Source organism: Artemia sp. Qi Xiang Cuo, chromosome 1 (genome assembly GCF_049724085.1).
Source record: "Artemia sp. Qi Xiang Cuo chromosome 1, ASM4972408v1, whole genome shotgun sequence".
NCBI lineage: Eukaryota > Metazoa > Arthropoda > Branchiopoda > Anostraca > Artemiidae > Artemia > Artemia sp. Qi Xiang Cuo.
This window is the reverse complement of record NC_142794.1, coordinates 95,907,249-95,922,238: the sequence shown is the minus strand read 5'-3', so window position 1 is coordinate 95,922,238 and position 14,990 is coordinate 95,907,249.

The window sequence follows — 14,990 nt, the reverse complement described above, 5'->3', positions numbered from 1 at the left end:
CTAAAGTAAACTGTAAATTTATATTGTATGTATTAAGGTGATCTTAAAAACCCTTAAGCTCACTTCTCCCATAGTTCCAGAGTGAAATTACATCATCCATGTAACGTCCCCAAAAGATGTGTTTTAAAAAATACGAATCTACTGTCCAATTGTCAATAAGCTCCGCATAAATATTTATCTATAACCCGGAGAGAGTTGCGCCCAGTGCTAAGCAATTAACTTAATAGTAAAAACAATTACGAAATTGTAAATACATTGAATACTTGTTACAAAGTTTAACTAATATCATTAAGGTCATCACAATCTATTCCTGCTGCTGAAGCTTCTATTAAGTGATAATTTTCTTTGATTTTATTTTCTAATAACTATTCAGATACTGTGACATTAATATTTGTATACATTAAAACAATGTCAAAGCTACTTATAATTGTATTTTTCTGAGATATTTACGTTTTTGAGTTTTTCAACAAAATCTACCGAATTACATATATATGATTTTTGAGAGTAAAGCAAAGGTTTAAAGGCTGTACATAACCATTTCCCAATATTGGATGTGGGGGCTTTCGTACAAGCTACTATGGGCCTTAAAGGATATACACTAAATGCTCTATACACAAATTTAATTAAAAATGATCTGACAAAATATTTCAAAAAAACGACTGACATTAACACAGAACTGGTCACAAAAAGACCTTTGAGGTTAGCTGCCAAAAAAGCTGGATTAGCAATAAGAACGTGTTTTTAAATTATTTTTCTTTCATTTCATTGAATCGCCTTGTTTTAACACACTTTTTATCAGTCCTGGTTGAACTTCGGTGAAGTAAGGATGCTAGGACAGCTTTGAAAAATTTTTAATTTTTTGTTTTATTGGTTGCATGTTGTTGTGAGTCTTTTATCTTCTATATATTTTTGTCTTTTTCAGGACGGCCCTTGGACATAGGGACGAAATATTCATTCAAACTATATCCACTTTTTTGCAAAAATATATCCCTATTGTTCTTCGTACTTTTGTTGTTTGTTATGGAAAGGCAATGTGGTCTTCGTCACTATTTTTACAAAGCCTCCATTCATGGAGGTCCCAGGGACTTCTTGCTGTCCGGTTCTAAGACGGCTTAAGCACTTCGGTGTAGACTTGAGAAGATATGTGACCCCCGTCGTGCACTGGTATCCGGGATCCTTGCGTTTCCTGAGGCGAAAATATTTTCAATGATTTAAAGAACATGAAAATTTGAAATTGGAATATTACGACATTAAAAAATGACTATCGTATCGACATTTTGACTGACGAATTCAGACGATTCGAACTGGATTTTTTAGGAGTTTCAGAAACTCATATCCCAGGGGTAGGAAGCATGAAATTAGGTGATATAGAATTTGTTTACTCAGGCAGGAAGGATGGGGTACATAGACAGGGAGTAGGGCTCATGATGAATAAGGAAGCTGCTAAGTCTTGTTTAGGCTGGGAAGGTATTAATAATAGAGTACTAATTGCTCAATATTAAGACTAGAAAGTTCAGGGTATCAGTCATAGTAGTATACGCCCCTGTAGAACCGACTGAAGAAGATACTAGTGACTCAGATGAATTTTACTTACAGTTACAGGAGCAAATAGACAGGGTCCCAGGTAGAAATATGATGTTATTACTGGGAAATTTTAACGTCCAGGTTGATAGAAATAGGGATAGATGGTATCCCAGCCTAGGTAAATTTTGTGTAGGAAAAGAAAACAGTAATGGAGAGAGACTTTTGCAATTTTGTAGGTATAACAATCTAGTTATAACCAATACGGTGTTTGGTCATAAAATGGCTCATAAATTAACATGGTATTCACGTGATGGTAAGACAGCAAACCTTATTGGTTATGTTATAGTAAACGGAAGACTGGCAGGAGCAATACAAGATACTAGGGTATATAAGGAGTGCTGTTATTTATGTTAAAAGTAAAGATCACCATCTAGTAGTGTCAAGGGTTAATTTTAAGCTGAAATATGGGAAGGGTAACTACCTCCCGGGAAGTTATGATGTTGGAAGACTCCAGGATGAGTATTTGAGAGAAATTTTCCAGGAACAGCTGAATAATAAACTTAAGAGTTTAAAATTGGATAATGTGGAAGATGGTTGGAATAAATTTAGAAAAATAATTTGTGAAGTTGCTGAAGGTGTATTAAGGAAGAAAGCTAGAACTGCAGCTAAGAATATTAGTGAAAAAGGTTTATGTTTAATAGAAAGGAGAAAGGACTTGTAGAAGAATTATCTGAGTGATAGATCGTATAAAAACAAAGAAAATGTAAAGAAAGTGGAGAAAGCATTAAAATGTGAACTAAGAAGGTGTTAAGTGGAGAACATGGATAAAATTGCCGAGGATCTGGAAGATGCAGCTAGACGGCATAATAGTAGAATATTGTCCTGGCACGTTAACAAATTGAGAGGGAGTAGTCAATATAGACTTGGCCCAGTTAAAAATAGAAATGTGGCCGCAATTAGCGATAAGGAAAAAACTAAAGAGATATGGGCCGAACATTTTGAGAATTTGCTTAACCGAGATAGAGTTGCAGGAAAAAATATAGAGGAAAATGAAAAAGTTTGTGATACCTTGGATGTAAAGGAAGATTTGTTTGGTGAGGAGGAATTAGCAACAGTACTAAAAGGATTAAAAAATAATAAGACTCCAGGTACTGATAGGTTGGTAAAGGAGTTTATCAAATATGGTTGCTCGAAGTAAGTTACTAAAGAATATTAATAAAATATTTGATAAAGGGGAAATACCTAACGATTTTAGGAAAACATTAATGAAACCACTTTCTAAGAAAGAGGATAGCAGTGAGTGTGGTAATTATCGAGGCATTAGTCCGGTCTCTATAGGTAGTAAATTACTTAGAAATATGGTACTTTTTAGACTAAGAGATGCCGTAGACAAAGCTTTAAGAGAAGAACAGTGCGGTTTTAGAAAAGGTAGAGGATGTGTGGACCAAATTTTCACTCTTAGGCTAATAATTGAGAAGTGCCTGAGTTTTCAAACACCTTTGGTCCTCAGTTTTATAGATTATGAGCAAGCGTTTGATTCTGTTGATTAAAGTGATTAGTGCAATGTACGAGAATAACACTGCTGCGGTTAAGGTAGGAAATGAGGTTAGCAGCTGGTTTTGTATTAAATAAGGAGTTAAGCAGAGTTGTGTTCTACCCCTATTATATGGATTATTTTGATGGACTTTGTCTTAAGGAGCACAGGAAAGGCAATGTGAGACCACGGAATCAAACGGGGAGGAAAAAGACTCATGAACTTAGATTATGCTGATGATTTAAGCATCCTAGATGAAAGTGTGAGCAAAATAAATGACGTTTTAGAGGTTTTGCGAGGTCAGGGTACTAGAATTGTTTTGAGAATTGCTAGAATTGCTTAGAATTGCTAATGTTAGGAAGACTAAGTCACTAAGGCTAGGAATAAGTGAAGATAAAAAGGTGACGTTGGGTAATGAAAAGATAGATCAGGTGGGCAGCTTCACTTACCTTGGTAGTATTATTAGTAAAGATGGTGGGAGCACTGAAGATGTTAAAAGTAGAATAACCAAAGCTCAGGGTGTTTTTTCACAGTTAAAAAAAGTCTGGAAGAATAGGAAGATAAGTCTACAAGCCAAGATTAGAATATTAGAAGCTACAGTGATGACAGTGGTCAAATATGGCTCTGAAGCATGGACGCTCCGAAAAGCGGATGCTATTTAGATTTGCTAGATTAGCTATTTAGATTTGCTAGATGTTTTCCAGAGAAATTTCTTAAGGATTGTTCTGGGTACCCGGCTGACTGACCGTATTTCAAAAAATAGGCTTTACGAAAAATGTGGTTCAATACTGCTCTCTAGGGCTATAATGAAAGAAAGGTTGACGTGGCTAGGGCACGTTGTGCAGATGAAGGATGACAGATTGCCGAAGATTGTCCTTTTCCGCCAACCATGTTTTGTCCTTTTCCGCTAAACGAAAAGCAGGTCGTCCCCGTCTGGGGTGGGAGGACGTCATAAGGAAAGATTTAAAGGAAATGGGAACTTCGTGGGCGGGTGTAAAAAGGGAGGCTTTGAATAGATTGGGGTGGAGGAGGAGCATGCGTAGCAGTGCTGGCCTCAGGCGGCTTGTTACTGCGGTGAGTTGTTAGTAGTAGTAGTAGCTTAAGCCGTTGCCTATAGTAAAGGCCATACGGCTCCAATTTTTTGTTATTTATTTATTATTTTTTTCCAGAGGCACTTCATATGGAAGGGGTCGTCGTAGAAACTTCAAAGAGGGCTCATTCGATTGGAAATTGAGAGTTCTAATGCCCTTTTTAATAGTCAAAAGTAACTGGAGGGCAATTAGCCCCCCCCCCACGCCTATTATTCCTCACGACACATGCAATCGAATTTTTGGGAGAACCATTCTGTTCAATGGAGGTGATTTTATGATTGAAAATATATTTTTGGGGAGAACACTCCTCCATAACCCTAAAGGCAAGGGTTTTAAGTTATACCCTGGGGGCATATAAGGTTTTTTATACAAGACGTTGTCGTAAAACTTCAAAAAAGGCTCATTCGATTGGAAATTCAAAGGGATAGTGCCCTTTTTAAAAGTCGAAAGTGATTGAAGGACAACTAGCCCCCCCCCGCCCATCATTCCCCCAAACACATCCAATGAAAATTTTGAGATAGTCATTTTGTTTAGCGTAGTTGATTTCCAGATAGAAAACATGTTTTTGAGGAGGACAATCACCCACAACCCCCAGGGCAAGGGTTTTAAGTTATACCCTGGGGGCATATATAACTTAAAACCCTTGCCTTGAGGGTTGTGGGGCCATGCGGCTCTAATGTTTTATTATTTATTATTTTTTCCCAGAGGCACTTCATAAGGAAGGGGTCGTCATAGAAATTTCAAAGGGGGCTCATTCGATTAGAAATCGAGAGTTCTAGTGCCCTTTTTAATAGTCGAAAGTGAGTTGAGGGTACCTCGCCCCCCACCACGACATTAATTTTCCCCATTAGCACCAATCAAATTTTTGAGATAGCCATTTTGTTCAGCTTAGTGCATTTACAAATATATAATACATTTATGAGAAGGATACTCCTCCATAACCCTCGGAGTAAGGGTTATAAGTTATGCCCTGGGGGAATATAAGGTTTTTATAGAAGGTGTTGTCGTAGAAACTTCAAAACAGGCTCATTCAATGGGAAATTCAAAGGACTATCGCCCTTTTTAATAGTCGAAAGTTATTAGAGGGCAACTAGCCCCCCCCCCACGCCAATCATTTCCGCCCATACAACCAATAAAAATGTTCAATCAACCATTTTGTTCATCATAGTTAAGTTCCATATAGAAAATATATTCTTGAGGAGGAAATTCCTCCACACCATACAGAGACAGGGTTTTAAGGTATGCCCTGGGGGCATATAAGGTTTTTATAGAAGGTGTTGTCATAGAAACTTCAAAAAGGGACCATTCGATTGGAAACTCAAAGGGCTAGTGCCCTTTTTAATAGTCGAAAGTGATTGGAAGGCAACTAGCCCCCCCCCGCGCCCATCATTCCCCCAAATACATCCAGTCAAAATTTTGAGATAGCCAATTTGTTCAGCGTAGTTGATTTCCAGATAGAAAATATGTTTTTGAGGAGGACATTCCCCCACAACCCTCATACAAGGGTTTTAAGTTATGCCATGAGGGCATCTAAGGTTTTTATAGAAGGCGTTGTCGTAGAAACTTCAAAAAAGGCTCATTCGACTGGAAATTCAAAGGGCTAGTGCCCTTTTTAATAGTTGAAAGTGATTGGAGGGCAACTAGCCGCCCCCCCCCACACCCATCATTCCCCCAAACACATCCAATCAAAATTCTGAGACAGCCATTTTGTTCAGCGTAGTTGATTTCCAGATAGAGAATATGTTTTTGAGGAGGACACTCCCCTACAACTCTCAGGGCAAGAGTTTTAAGTTATGAACTGGGGGCATATAAGGTTTTAATAGAAGGTGTTGTCGTAGAAACTTCAAAAAAGGCTCATTCGATTGTATATTCAAAGGACTATTGCCCCTTTTAATAGTTGAAAGTGATTTGAGGGCAACTAACCCCCCTCTCACGCCCACTGTTCCCCCAAACACATCCAAACACATCCCATCAATATTTTGATATAACCATTTTGTTCAACGTAGTTGAAAGTTCTGGATATTATATGTTTGAGCAGGACACTCCCCCCACAGTCTTCAGGGGCAAGGGTTATAAGTTATGCCCTGGGGGCATATATGGTTCTTATGGAAGGAAAATTCGTATAAACTTCAGAGAGGGCTCATTTGATTGGAAATTGAAAGTAGTAGTTCACTTTTTAAGGGCCAAAAGATATTAGAGGGTTACCAGCTCCCCCCCAAACCCTTTTTTCCCAAATGCATCTAATAAAAATTTTTAAGGTAGCTATTTTGTTAAAAATAGCTCAAAGATTATATGAGAAAAACCTTGGTATTGACATAGTCCCACAGGGTCCGGGGTCAGGTGTTGTAGGTTACACCTTGGGGGTATATGTGGGTCTCATAGAAGGGATGCACGTGTGAACTGCAAAAAGGTCTCATTAGTTTGGAAATTGAAAGTTCTAGTTCTCTTTTTAAAAGTCAAAAGAGATTGGAGGGCACCTAGCCCCCCCCCTCCACTTCCTTTTTCCTCAAACCCATCCGATCAGAACTTTGAGAGAGCTTTTTTTCAAAATGGTTCAAAGACCATATAACGAAAACTCAGGGGCCAACACAGCCCCACAGGGCCCGAGGGCAGGTGTTGTAAGTTATGCCCTAGTGGAATATATGGTTCGTATTGAAGGGATGCTCGTAAAAAATTTAGAGATGGCTCATTTGATTGGAAATTGAAAGTTCTAATTAATTTTTTTCAAGTCAAAAGAGATTGGAGGGCAACTAGCCCCCCCCCTACGCCCATTATTTCCCAAATGCATCGAAAAAAATTTTGAGATAGGCATTAAGTTAAAAATTTCTCAAGAGTCAGATAACAAAACTCAGGTGTCGTCACAACCCGCCAGGGCCTGGGGGGCAGAAGTTGTAAGTTAGGCCCTGGGGCACATATTGTTCATATGAAAGGGATGCTCGTATAAACTTCAGAGAGGGCTCATTTGATTGGATATAGTAATTTCGAGCTCACTTTTTAATAGTCAAAATAGATCTGAGGGCAGCTCTCCCCCAACCCATCTGATGAAAATTTTGAGATAGACATCTTGTTAAAAATAGTTCAAAGGACAGATAAGAAAAAATATGGTTTCAATAGAACCCCCCAGGGCTCAGAGGCAGGCGTTCTAAGTTATGCCCTGACAGCATGTATGGTTCTTATGAAAGGGATGGTCTTATAAACTTCATAGAGGGCTCATTTGATTGGAAATTGAAAGTTCTAGTTCACATTTTAAGAGTCAAGAGATTTAAACTAGCCTCCCTCACGCTCTTTATTCCCCAAACCCGTCCCCTACAAATTTTAAGATAGCCAGTGTTTTGGAAATTATTCAAAAATTAGATAACAAAAACACCCCCCTCCCCAGAGCCCGGGGAATAGGCGTTGTAAGTGTTGTCCTGGGGCGTATATGGTTCTTATGAAAGGGATGCTCGTGTAAACTTCAGAGAGGCTCATTTGATTGGAAACTTAAAGTTTTAGTTCAATTTTTAAGAGTCAAAAGATATCCGAGGGCAACTAGCCCCCCCCCCACATACCAGTTTTTCCCCAAGCCCATCTCATAAAATTTGTATAATAGCCATTTCAGTAAAAATAGTTCAAAGGTCAGATAAGAAAAATTCCTGTGTCGACGGAACCCGCCAGGGCCCGGAGGCAGCCGTCATGATTAATGCTCTAGGGGCATATACAGTTCTTAAGGAAGGGATGCTTGTATAAACTTTGGAGAGGGCTCATTTGATTTGAAATTGAAAGTTCTTGTTCACTTTTTAAGAATCAAAAGAGATCAGAGGGAAACTAGCCTCCCCCCCTCCTCTACACCCTAAATGCATCAGATAAAAATTTTGAGATAGACATTTTGTTAAAAATAGTTCAAAATTTTGATAGCAAAAACTCCGCTGCCGACACAGCCCCCCAGGGCCCGGGGGTAGACGTTGTAAGTTATGCCCTGGGGGCATACATGGTTGTTATGGAAGGGATGTTCGTATAAAATTCCTAGAGGGCTCATTTGATTGGAAATTGAAAGTTGTAATTCACTTTTTAAGAGTTAAAGTGATCGGAGGTTAGCTAGCCTCCCCCAACACTCCATTTTTTCCCAGAGGCACTTCATATAGAAGGGGTCGTCGTATAAACTTCAAAGGGTGCTCATTCGATTGGAAATTGAGAGTACTAGTGCCCTTTTTAATAGTCAAAAGTGATCAGAGGGCAACTGGCCCCCAAAGCCCTTTTCCCCCAAAGACATCTTATAAAAAATTTGAGGTAGACATTTTGTTAAAAATAGTTGAAAGATCATATAACAAAAACACCTTTACGTATGGTCATTTCGTTAAAAATAGTTCAAAGAACATATAAGAAAAACTCCTGTGTCAAGACCCCTCAGGGCCGGGGAAGGCGTTGTAAGTATTGCTCTGGGGGTATATATGGTTCTTATGGAAGGTATGCTCGGATAAACTTCAGAGAGGGTTCATTTGAATGGAAATTAAAAGTTGTAGTTCATTTTCTAAGAGTGAAAAAATATCAGAGGGCAACTAGTCCCTCCCATCCTCCACGCATTTGGGCGTATCGGATGGATAAACCCATCCAACAAAAATTTCAGGTGACCATTTTCTTAAAAATAGTTCAACCATCAGATATTAAAACTCCAGGGTTGACAAAATCCCCCAGGGCCCAGGGACAGGCGTTGTAAGTTATACTCTGGGGTTGTAAGTTATATAAGGTCTTATAGAAGGGATACTCGTACAAACTTCAGAGAGGGCTCATTTGATTAAAAATAGAAAGTTCTAGTTCACTTTTAAAGAGTCAAAAGAGACCGAAGCTTAATCTAGTTTCCCCACGTCCGTTTTCCCCAAACACATCCGATGAAAATTTTGAGATAGCAATTTTGTTAAAAATAGTTCAAACATACAGATAATAAAAACTCCGAGGTTGACAAAAACCCATTTTTTCACTTTGATATTGTTACTTTGATATCAGATCTGATACTTTGATCAATATTTGATTTTTTTAAAAATTTGATTTTGAAATAAGGTTTCTTACAACACTCGAAACTTTTTGCAATCAAAAGCGAACAAAAATTAATTTAAAAAACTTTCCGGAAAAAATGTTTTTCAATGAAAAGTAAAGGCCATTTTAAGCTACAGATCAAAATAAACAAATACCTTTTAAAATTCAAACTCAAAATGACCAGAAATTACTATTAAAGAATAAATTAAACCCAAAACGAACAAAAATTGAATAAACAATCATTGGCGCTTTACTGAAAACTATATGCGTCTTGAACAGTATTGGAAAGTATAAATAACATCAAATTGAATATTTGATGAATAAAGATATTAATTGTTGAAAGATCCATCAGTTCAAGAATTTATTTCACTGTAATTGTATTTTTGTTTTCAATACATTAAGAACTGAAAAAGAAAATATTTGTAATATAATCCGTTTTCAGTTAAGCGCCAATGACGCAGTAGGCTTTTTGTTTTTATTTACAGTTAGGAAAGGAGACAGTATCCAAACACTTGTCTGTAGGGAAACTATATTCATCTTAAACAACTTTAAAAAGAGCTAATAAATTAAACTGAATATTTTATGTATAATGATATTAATTGCTGAAAGCTCACCAGTTCAAAATTTTAGTATAATTTTAATGTTTATTTTCAATATTAAGCACAAAAGAAAACATTTGTTATAAAATTGGTTTTCAGTAAAGCACCAATGAAGCAGTAGGTTTTTGACATTTACAGTGAGAGAAGGAGGTTATACCCAAACTCTTGTTTGTGGTGATTTTTGCTCGTTTCAAGCTTGATTTGCATATTCAATTTAAGTTTCACTCATTTATAGAATCATCTCTGCACTAAAATCAATACCTTTTGCGTTTCTTCGTGTCTTGGTTACTCAATTAATTTCCGCCCGTGTGAGACTTCATTTTCGCCTCATTAGGAAAAATATTTTTTTTCGATTTAAGCTTAAGTCTATAATCAAATCTAATAATTATATGCTTTAAGATCTATTTATTCATTTATATTATTACTTGTTGTGTGTTTTTGCTATGATTGCTTACTTAATTTCTGTTCGTTTTGGGTTTCATTTACTCTTTAATAGTAATTTCTGGTCGTTTTGATTTTGAATTTTAAAAGGTATCTGTATCTGCTGAGCTTAAGTTTAAAATGACATTTACTTTTCTTTGAAAAACTTGTTTTTCGGAAAGTTTTTTTTAATTAATAATTTGAAAAGCCGGATGCACATGGCATATGTTTGCTTCGGTACGCGTGTTATTTCCAAAGTGTACTCTTATGGAACTTTGGGAATCTTAGCATGGTGAAAAATCTGTAAGAGCTGACTGGAAGTGCACCCGAACAGGATCACAAAGTGTTTGGCCCATTCCCAAGCCCCTTAAAGCTTCATCCGCCCCTCCAAAAGAAAAAAATTTCTTGTCCAATATAACGCTCACCTTCCTTCCAAGATAAAATATGTCTCACATTTCCAATTAGCGAAGACATATTCAATGACCTTTCAACTATTTATTCTTAAGCATGGTAAAACGTCCGAAACTAACTCTGTGGGTAAAAATATAAAAAAGAGATAGGTAAATCTGCTTCTTCGTATTGCAAAAATAAAGTCAAGGATTTGTCTTCTACTAAGACAAAAGACTCTTATAATAGAATAAAAGAAGTTCGTGGGAAAACCCAAAATAACATTGATTTCTGTCTATAAGAATAGCCCTTAAACACAGGTAATAATCAGGGTTGGATTTTAAGCTTTGACCCTTCTAGGCCCAAAGATTTTTACCGCTCTGTTTTTGCGACATTTTCGGGAAACCCCCGAAAATTTGGGGATAGTGGGAGCACTGTGCAGAACGCAACTGAAGAGCCAAAAGTCATGAGAGAGAGGGTTGATACCGAACTCTCAGCTGCCATTCTTAGGAGACATCTCACAGTTTATAAGTGGTCACGGAATTCCTGTGTTGTTTTAAAATCACTTTTCTGTGAATAGGCAGTGCGGCGTGGGAGTGCACCTAGCACCTCGACTATAAATCACATCAGTCCAGTTTTTTACAAAAAAAAATTCACTCAGTGATAATTTATTGCGCCCCCTGGCATTGTACGCCCCTAGAGCGAGGCCAAGTGGTTCTATTGGTAAATCCTGGCATGCTAATAAGCTGAACAAAATCTTTCCTTTCAGAGTTTAAAGCCTTTAGACCAGTGGCGTAATTTTGTCAAAAAGTGAAAATGGCAGTGAAAATTCAAAAAGGAGCCATATAGTACCATGAATGCAAAAGTATACTAAAGAAAACTGATCTGTTTCTGTGGATGCTTGAATTATGTAGGCCTATCTTAGTTTTGAAAAGATTTTTGAACATACTAAATATCACCCGGGGGAGCAAGCGGGAGTCTGAGGGGGGGGGCAGTTGCCCCTCCGTGCCTTATTTGGAAATTGTGCCCCTGTTTTAGACATCTCTTATAATTTTAATATTTTTGAATTTCACCATTAGTCATGGAGAGAAAAATTAAGCACATAAAAAGGGCAGTATTTCACCGGTGGACATTCCGATTGAGCTAACTAAAGCATTCACTGACATTGCTTCAAAACCTCTGTCCTTACTTTTTAATTAAATTACCTCAAATGGTATGTTCCTAATATGCCCGTTTTCAGACTTTGTTTAATCCGGTGTAAAGAAAGACAACAACTACGGTATGTTTAGAAATTTATACATAACAGATTGAGTTATTTTTATGGAAATCAAAATAAATAATTGACAGTCTTTTCACGGAGCACATTTTTTCAAGAGGCCTTTTTAGTTTTCACTCACTAAGGGGGACTGGAAGCATTTTGGATTCATCTTGTATGAATCCTTCATTTAGACCATCAACATTATAATATTACCATTTTTATGCTTCTCAGTCTTTTCACTCTAGAAATGGCTCGAAAAAATGCCAGTCTTGGTATTATTCGGCAATTTACGATGAAACCATTAAGACAAAATTGCAAGAGGTACGCAGATTGAGGAAGTAACTTTTAAATGGACCATTAAACATTTATGTGCAATCCTACATTAGCCTGCTAGCTGGGGAAGAAATAAAAATTAAAATAAATCAAAAGACGTTAAAAATAAATAAAAAAACGCTATTGTCCTTAATTGTCAAGATAGACTGACAGCTTCCAGTGGATGTTTTATACCATGAAAATCACATTAACAATCTTATAAATCGTATTTTTTGGCATTTGAATCCTTTTTCAGCAAACCGTTTTTGTGGCACAAACTGGCAGAGACCACCATTTTGCCGAGGCACAGTTTCTTTAGCTATTGAAAAATGGCTATATATATCGGGATTTCCATTCAAATGAACCCTCTCTCACTATATTTTCTCAACATATATTTTAAAATCACTTGTTCGATGGGATTACCCCTGGTGGAAAAAAATATGAAAAAAAAGACCCATTAGGGTTACTCAAGCAAAAACAAGTAATTTTCCTTGTTGCTTGAGGGGGGGGGGAGATTATTAGTAGTTTTCAAGCATTCCAATTCCAATTGCGCACTTTTTATTTCAATTCACCATCGTTTCCCAGGGGTGTCAAGCCCTTTTCGTAAATCCAAATTAAATTTTACTGTTCAAACTAACTTAAACACTAGTCACTATTCTAAAATCAGTTTCACCTGACAATTTTTCATCACTAGATGGTTTTTTTAATGCGTTTTTTTGGCTTTAGTTCACTATGTGCTGCGGTTTGCTCTTTACCAGGTTCAGCTGTGGCTACAATCATGATATGCTTCCCTTGGCTAATGTTTATATTAGTGTAGTTGAGATTTCTTATTTATTTATATATTTTTATTGCTATTGTTAGTGATCAATAGAACAGGGCTGAAATTGATTTGTTCATTTCAGAAAAGAGGGGAAATATGCATGTGCACCATGAACTGTTATATCCTAAAGCGCTAGGTTCAGTGGCGTACTTTGTAAAAATCCTTGGGGGGGGGGAGTTGGTAAAGTTGGAGCCAATTTTCCCAAATCAAGAAAAATGGCATTGAAAACAGAAAAATGAGCCATACAGTACCATAAAGGTAAAGATATACTAATGAAAACTGACCCATTTCTATGTATGCTTGAATTGTGCAGGCTTATCTTAGTTTTGGCAATATTTTTGAAGAAACTAAATTTCAGCTTGTGGGAGGGCAAATTGTGACTTGGGGGCGCACGGGGATCTGGGGCAGTGGTGCTTCAAACTGGGGTCTGCGGGGAAGTTGCCACTCTCTGCCCCACAAATAATTACGCCCCTGACTAAGTTACAACCGGTACTAATCAATAGCACAAATTTTGTTAGTTTGTTATACATTGTGTTACAATATGTCTCAAATGTGGCTTTTGGAAGTCAATGACCGAGAAAATCAGACAAAATTATGTGAATATCATGCCAAGGCCTTGTCATTAAAACATAGCTTTGCGTGATTTGAGACCTTCAGACTCGATGGAAGCGCAAAAACTTTCTCTATTGAAGTGAAGGGGGTTTTGCTGGATTGCCATGAAAAATCGACGAAATTGAGAGCAGAAAGAATAAAGTTTTGGTCTCCATACCATCAAACACGGATACGTAGTTGCCTCAAAGGGTAACCGGAAAGAAATTTTCATGGAGAAATATAACTAAACAATCCTTGTAAACCAGATTTCTGCACGGACTTTACTTTTTAAAAATCATATAAGTTGAGGGTAGATAACAGGTATACAAGGGAGGCATCATCAGAAACATTGAGCGAGGATCAATGGTACATTTATGTTTTAAAAGACATGCACAAAGGCGTATTTAAAATTTTGTTCGGGAGGGAAGGGTGTTTTTTTTGGTGGGAGGACTGGGAAATTTTTTTAAAAGCATCAAAATTTGTTAATTTGCATGTTTATTACGTTTTAACGATTCGGATAATTTTTTTTGAGAAAGGGTAGGGATTTCAAACCCCATTCCCCCCAGATACGACCTTGAACTTGTAGTTCTATCTGAAGACGCATGTAAAAGCTAACAAATTATACAAAACTTTTGACACTTAGAATTTCGACACTCCCTGTAGCAAGTACGTGATAAACGCTAGCTAGGAATATTAGCACTGCCCGTAGGAAGTGGGTGATCCATTTTTTTTAAATATGTAAAGCAAAGCGAGATATCTAGCTCTAGGTGTCTTTGACAAAATCCCTAAGCTAAATTATAGGGTATATACTTGACTGTTGCTTGCTAATTAGTTTCGGTAATGTTCTAAAATCTGGGAAACACGCGAGAATGCGACTCGAGAAAAGCAAAGATCAGAAAGCCATTATCCGGTAATATCCTATCCGACGCTGTATAACAAGGGGTTTCTCACTCCGGGAGCTATATTTAAACTTTAGTTGCTTTGGGCTTAGGGGCGAAAAAGGTACCTAGGTTAGGTTACGTATTTAATTTATGCTATGCTTCATCCCCATCCCTCCTGATGTGTAAATATATAGCCAAAATTTGTTTCTAACTATTATATTTTTATCCTATTTTGTTTTATATCACTAGCATTAACCGAACTTCACTTCTTACTTGTTTCCCAGATTTTAGAACAGTATTTTAATTTCATTTGGGGAGGTGAAATGTAAAAAATAAAGTAACTTAAAGAAGATACCACATTTATTTCATTTACCTCACTCAATACTTATTTTTGGTCTTCTCGGAGCCTCTACTGACTCAGGCTACCTTTTGATTCCTTTGACGAAAGACAAGAAAGCAAAAGAAATTTGAGTACTGAACAAAAAGACAAAACACCTTGGTGAGGGTAGTATCCCCTCCGGTACTTCTGCAACATGCCCTCCCTTTTCCATTGAATTTCGACA